Genomic DNA, 7,652 nt, shown 5'->3' with positions numbered 1-7,652 from the left:
AAAAAAAAAAAAAAAAAAGAGGTCTGGTTGTACGGAATTCTCTTGGCCTCAACTCATCCTTGATAAGAATGCTACTTTCCTTCTGGCATAGGGAGGCCATCTTTCACATAGGAATTCCATCTTCTGCTTTTAAGGGAAAGAAGGTTAGAGTTTTTCTTGCATCTGCTTCTTTTCAAGTGCCTCGAGCTCAAAAGAATCCTTATGCCCAGGTGATATATTTTAGGGTGGCATATTCTGCCACCTCTCATTCTCAAATGGGATATAGGAGAAATTTTTAAGCAGAGCAGCAGAGTTGTTTTGGGGACTATTACTTTGATGGTCATGAGGTTGTGCTGTAAAATATGGTAGCCATTTGCCACACATGGCTATTTAAACTAAAATTTATTAAAATGACATGAAATTAAAAATTGAGTTACTCAGTTACTATAGCCATATTTCATGTGCGGAATAGGTTGATAGCTAGACACGGTGACTACATCAGATAGCATTTCCATCATCACAGGAAGTTCTAATGGACAACATTAATATAGAGAGTCAACTGAGGGGAGAAGAAACTAGTAACTAGTAGCAGGAAAAACAATTAAGAATGTATTTATGTAGGCCAGGCCTGGTGGCTCACGCCTGTAATCCCAGCTGTTGGGGAGGCCGAGACAGGTAGATCCCTTGAGGTCTAGAATTTGAGACCAGCTTGGCCAATATGATGAAACCTGTCTTTACTAAAAATACAGAAATTAGCTGGGTGTGGTGCCTGGCACATGCCTGTAGTCCCAGCTACTTGGGTGGCTGACGTGGGAGAATCATTTGAACCTGGGAGGCAGAGGTTGCAGTGAGCTGAGATCTGGCCACTGCACTCCAGCCTGGGTGGCAGAGCAAGACTCTGTTTCAAAGAAAAGGGAGAATTTATTAATAGCATAGAATATTGGCTCAAGAAATGAGACAAACACTTACAGACCATTATTATTATTATTATTAATTTTTTTTACAGGGTCTTATTCTGTCATCCAGGCTGGAGTGCAGTGGTGAAATCTTGGCTCACTGCAGCCTCTGCCTCCAGGGTTCAAGTGATACTCCTGCTCAGCCACCCAAGTAGCTGGGATTACAGGCGGCTGCCACCATGCCTGGCTCATTTTTTGTATTTTTTTTTTTTTTTGATAGAAATGGAGTTTCTCCATGTTGGTCAAGTTGGTCTCAAACTCCTGGCTTCAAGTGATCTACCTGCCTTGGCCTCCCAAAGTTCTGGGCTTATAGGCATGAGCCACAGTGCCCGGCCACCATTAGGAATTTTTTTTTTTTTTACTCAATTCCTTTTGCATGTTGTTTTTTCCTTTTTAAGACTCATAGCCAGTAAAGAAGAAAAAACTAAGAAAGCAATTTAATAAAAAATATTGTAGTTTAGACTTTAAAATGTATTTTGTTATAATCACAGAATTCCAGTGGTAGAAGTGACCTTCCATGTCTTCATGTCTAACCACTCATTTGACTGAATCCACTTTAATTAGTCATTCAGTTTATGGTTGAACACCCCAGGAATTGAGAGCTCGTGGTTTCCTGATATATAACATTGCACCGTAGTAGACTGTCTAGGTCAAATCTGTTCTAAAATGACTAATCTAGCCTTCTTGAAACCTCAGAGCAAGTAGTTGTGAATACCGGCTGCCAGTCCGGGAAGAAATGGAGTCAGAATCCAAAGGACACCTGCTTTTTGGTCCAACCTCCAGCCCTAAGAACATAGGCAGTCTCTTTCCTCTGTTTTAAACCTCACCTTTAAACAACAACAACAACAACAACAACAACAACAACAACAACAACAAAATAGCACTGACAAGGAGTCACAGGCTAAAACTGATATGGGTTAATACACCTTGAAATATTTAAAGTGCTATACATGTAGAAGTTTTTATTATTACACAGCCGTGGGGAATGGTAGTGACACAATGAAGTCCAGGAAAGCTGATATGATGGTAGCGGAAACCCTTAGGGAGCTTAAAGTTATTGTTTCAGCAGGGCTGGCTTACAAAAGGAACTTGTTAAAGAATAAGACATAAAGTTATATGAGGTTATCGGAACATGTGTACATAGAGATGAATATATTTCTGACCTAGGGGATCAGAAAAAGGCACCTTCTTAAATATACTTCTTATTACTGGCTCAGGGGAGAACTTGAAAAATCCAGGTCTATAATGCATTATAAAAAGTCTTGAGACAGCAGACTTGGAGAACTGAAACGCTGCTTTAAAACAACATCCTGAAGTTTCTATTCAGCTGTCCATAAAGGGAAAGAACAAAAAGTTCATTTTCCAAAGGTGAAGACAAAGACTAAGCTGACAGAATTTGGATTTTAATGAATAAAAATTTACCGAGGTACTAAATTATATCATCCCATAAGAACATTTAGAAACAAATGTCTACAAATCCTAAACTTTTCTCTCTTTTTGTTGAGATGGAGGGAAGAAAAACCTGTGCTGGTTTTCAAATTAGGACTAACAATGTGACAGAAAAAGGTATATGAAATTAAAGTCTACTGTTAGAATTTGCCTGTGCAGTTTGCTTTGGTAATTGAAGCTGTCCTCATTTATGAAACAATAATAATATATGTAGAATCTTCTGGGTGCAGTGAAGAGATTAAAATAAAGTAGAATTGGAGGTGATTTCCTTCAAATGTTTAAAATCTTTCTCTTATGAAAAGGGGACTAATCTTCCAAAGCCCTTGCTCTTTACCTAACAAGCTGCTCTACATCTACTCTTAGACACTCACTTTTCTTGACCTCAGGTTTCTCATTCATAAAATTCAAGATTTGACTGGTAAGCTCTGAAGAGCCACTATGGCTTCATTTGAATTTAACGGCAATAATGTTTAATCTTTTACGATGGCCATTTATTTACCTTTTTAAAATCACAGTTAATTTTTACAAAATTCTGTTAGATATTATTCTTACACCATCTTACAAGTCTGACTTTGAGAGTGGGCAAGTCACACATTCTATTTCACAGCTTGTGCGGAGACAAAGCCAGGACTTGGTTCACCCCCATGACACACTGACTGTGCTTTGCTCAGCACCAAATCACCTCTGTGGCAAGACCTATGATTAATGAAAACAAATTTCTCAACCTGTTAACTGTCACAGACCATAGCTGAAGAAAGTAGCCCTCAAATACTATTTTTCGTGTCTTTTATTTTCTGAACAGCTATGGTAAGTCAAAATAAAGGCAATTTTCTTTTTCAAATGACAGTAATGATGTGAGTAGCTCAGCCAGGCTTGTCTAAAAATCCTTTGATCATTGAACTTTGTATGGCATCAATTTGCTTTCATTAAACATTTTTTAAAAATTTTGAGATAATCGTAGATTTATATGCAGTTGTAAGAATACACAGAAATCCCATATGCCCTTCACCCCGTTTCCTCTATAGTAATGCCTGCGTTACTGTGCTACAAAAGCACAAACAAGAAACTGATGTGGAGACCACCCATCCACCTTATTCAGATTTCACCAGCTTTCCATGCACTCATTTGTGGGCATGTATTTTATTTATGTATTTTGCTCTATGCAATGTATGTCCTGGGTACATTCATGTGATGACCACCACTGTCAAGATACAGAAGAGTTCCGTTGTGAGGAAACCTCATGCTATCCTTGCATAGCCACAGCTACCTACCTTCAATCCTTGGCAGCCACGAATCTGTTTTTCATTATTTTGTCATGTCAAGAATGTAGTATAAATGGGATTAAATAGTATGTAACCTTTTAAGATGGACTTTTAGATGAGCTTTTTCTGCACTCAGCATAATTTTCTTGAGATCCATCTAAGTTGATTAGTGTATCAATTCCTTTCTATTGCTGAGTAGTAATCTGTGGCTTGATGAACCACAATTTGTTTAGCCGCTCATCCATGGAAATACATTTGTCTATTATGAACAAAGTTGGTATGAATATTCATGTACAGGGTTTGTGTGAATATGAATGTTCATTTCTCTGGGATAAAGGTCTAAGAGTGCAATTTGTGGTTCATACGGTAAAGCGCATGTTTAGTTTTGTAAGAGACTGCCATACTCTTTTCCAGAATGACTACATCATTTTACAGTTCCATCAGCAATGCACGAGTGATCCAGTCTTAGTATTTTTGCCAGAATCTAGGGCCTTGTCTAGAGAAGAGCCCCTAGTCTACAGGCTGGGTAAGGAAGGGAGACCCTGACTGCTCAGCTGCCCTCACCTGGAATTTAGCCTCTGCAACATGGATCTAGAAAAAGGATTATAAATAATGGTAGAATGCCCTTCCTGGGGAGATAAAGGGAGAAGGACTCCTGTGTTCTTGGCTGTACACATCCAGGGTGAAATTTCTGTCCCACTGAGGTAGGAGGGTGAGGGTGGGAGTGGGCCGTAGTTCAAATGTCACAGACTCTTGCTGTTCTTAACATTTTATTGAATGTTTCTCCAAAGAATTTTTTTGTTTTGTTTTGTTTTTGTTTTTTTTGGGGGGGTAATTTTACTAGTTATGATGTTTCTCTGTAGAGTAGGTTTCCAGAGTCCTTCAATTCTGGAAGTGGAATCTAATACTGTTGAGTTTGAGGATTTTTAACGTATTTTATATTACAAGTCCTTTGTCAAAGATGTCAGAGATGTGATTTACAAATTGTTTTCCTAGTCTGCTGCTTGTCTTTTTGTATTCTTCACAGATACTTTCATCAAGCCAATAATTTTGATGGGGTTCAATTTATTTATTTATTTATTCTTTAATAGGTTGTGTTGTTAGTATCAAATCTAAGAACTCTTCATTTAGCTTGTGGCCCTGAACATTTTCTCTGGTATTTTTCTTAAAATTTTTATAGTTTCACTTTTACATTTAAATCTATGATCTTTTCGAGTTGATTTTTGGGTAAGGCATGAAGATTAGGGTGAGGGTGTTTTTGGTTTTTTTGCCTATGTTGAAAGGGCTACACTTTCTTAATTGATTGCTTTTGCATCTTTAAAAAAAATCAGTTAGACATATTTGTGTGGGTCTATTTCTAGGTTTTCTGTTCTGTGGATTTATGCACTTATCCCTCCACTAACACCACGTAATCTTGATTACTGTAGCTATATAGGAAGCTTTAATATTGGGTGGAGTGATTTCTACCACTTTATTCTTCTTTTCAAAATTGTTGAGCCTATTCTAATTCCTATGCCTTTGAGAATAAATTTTAGGATGAGCCTGTTTGTATCTATGAAACACGTCGCGTTGGGATTTTGGTAGGAATTACATTAAGGTTATAAATCAATTTGGGGAGAATGGACATCTTCGCTATGTCAATCCACTTTTGAATTAATAGAATATTCCATTTATTTTTGCTGCTTTTACAAATATAAGTAAATACAAATAAAGAAGCTTTCCATCTTATTTATAGTAAAAACACATTGGTATCAATTTACTTACTTAAAAAGGTAAGAGTACTTTTTTTTCTCCTGAACTCTTGGGTTGATTTAATTTTCTACATTAATGTTTACAAATACAGCTTTTGTTTCTATATAGACACAGCCATAGATAGTCATAGCAACTATGACTCTACCTCCAGCCAGACTTCAAATAAATGCTTGAATTCAATTTTACAGTTATTGCCTGGGAAAGGTAAGTTCGCTAAATAGGAATAGTTGGCCATACAATAACTAAACATTCCTCTGTACAAAGAAAAGTCTGGAGTGCAGATTACTTAGCCAAATGACTCATGGATTGTGGCCCTCCAGAGAAAACTGAGAGCACATTAAACCTTCCAAAGCTTTTCAGGATGGGAAAATGTGTTGCTAAAAAGGGTTTTTTACTATATGCTCCCTTTTAAACAGGGTTCAAATTGGTAAGTGCTTATCTCAGTGTACGTTTTCCATTTTGTTTTGCTAGTTATTATTATTTCCAGCTCTCTGAGGTGAGTGATCCCATGCAGAAAAGGGAAAATTGAATTTTTCTGTGTGGGGACTGTTACTCTGCCTAGCTGAAAGCTGGTATGGCAGACAGCATCTTTTCTGCAACTACATTTGTAGACCACAGGAACTGTGGATAATTACGTATGCGGTTGTTACAGTCATTTACTTATTTGCCTTAGAATAAAAACGAATCTTCCAATTGATCTTAATTTTTTTGCAGCTGCAGTTTTAAAGAATTACAGTATCTTTTCATATTAAAAACTTTCTTATAAGTCAGTAAAAATAGAAATTTGATTCACAAGGTTTTTTCTTTCTAGAACAATTTACTGGCATTTATTTCTCTTAGAGACTGATATAGAAGAAAAAATGCAGATGATTAAAACCCAAGCAGTAGGTCCCTTGCTTTAAACCAGAGCCAAGAAACTTACTAACTATATATATATGTATTGCTTCCAGTTTTAAAAGTCTGGTCCTCTTTATTGAAGGCAAGTCGATGTGAAAAGCTCTATTGTGTCTGTTCAAATCACTATATTATAACCCTGTATTTGTTTTTCTTCTGTAAATTCGTGCAACACTCTGCAGTTATTTCTTAGTTCATATACTTCTGGTGACATGTGACAGAAAACTCAACTCAGTCTATTGACCCAAGTAACAGAAAAATCAAGGTGTAGACATAGCTGGATAGTTCCATTCCGTCTCGTCTCTGCTTTCTTTTTATTTATTTATTTTTTTCCTTTTTTAGAGAAAAAGAGGGCTCCTCTTTTAATGCACACATTAGTAAGTTTCTGAATACGTATGAACCTGAAAGGAGGCAAATTTCTTAACTTTCAAAGACGTAGTCCAATTACATTAATGCGGGAGCGGGGCAAAAGAGACAGGGTCTCGCTATGTTGCCCAGGCTGGAGTGCAGTGGCTATTCACAGGCGCGACCCCACTACTGATCAGCACGGGAGTTTTGACCTGCTCCGTTTCCAGCCTGGGCCGGTTCACCCCTCCTTAGGCAACCTGGTGGTCCCCCGCTCCCGGGAGGTCACCACATTGATGCTGAACTTAATGCGGACACCCAATCGGCATAGCGCACTGCAGCCCAGAACTCCTGGGCTCAAGCGATCCTCCCACCTCAGCCTCCCCGGAGTAACTGGGACTACAGGCACGCGCTACCGTGCCCGGCTCGTCTCTGCTTTCAATTGGGTTGGCTAACTTTTCAAGTATGCTTCCCCCCGGTGGCTGACTGAATTTTCCTCTCTTGTTGACTCTTAAGTTGGACTTCTGAGTCCTATAATTAGTACTAACTGGGCCATGTATTCATTCACAAACCATTTACTGTGGACAGGGCTAGTCTATTCCCCAGTTAACCAGGCTACGGTCAGAGGTTATTTTCCTATCTATTCCCCAGTTAACCAGGCAACTAGGCTAGGGTCAGAGGCAATTTTCCAATTTGAACCTTGCCATTTGAGCAAAGAGCTTTGGAAAGCTACATAGACATGCACAGTTTGGAAAATATATAGGAATAGGGAGAATGCAGTTGTGGATAGCATTTTGCATTTCTGGTTATAATCAGGGCACTTTGTTCAGGAACTTCTCTTCATTATAAATTGCTCAGTCTATGATATTCTGTTACAGCAACATGAAACTAAGAGCTACAGAGGCATTCTGTATCTGAGGAGAGTTTCAGCTCCATCCAGGGACTTCGCCTCAAGATGTGGAAAAAGTTAGTGATTTAGAGCTGTGTATATCTGGGGAAGAACTGAGGGTTACTA

This window comes from Cebus imitator, unplaced genomic scaffold (assembly GCF_001604975.1).
Source record: "Cebus imitator isolate Cc_AM_T3 unplaced genomic scaffold, Cebus_imitator-1.0 Scaffold113, whole genome shotgun sequence".
In the NCBI taxonomy this organism is placed as follows: Eukaryota; Metazoa; Chordata; class Mammalia; order Primates; family Cebidae; genus Cebus; species Cebus imitator.
This window is presented reverse-complemented; position numbering follows the sequence as displayed.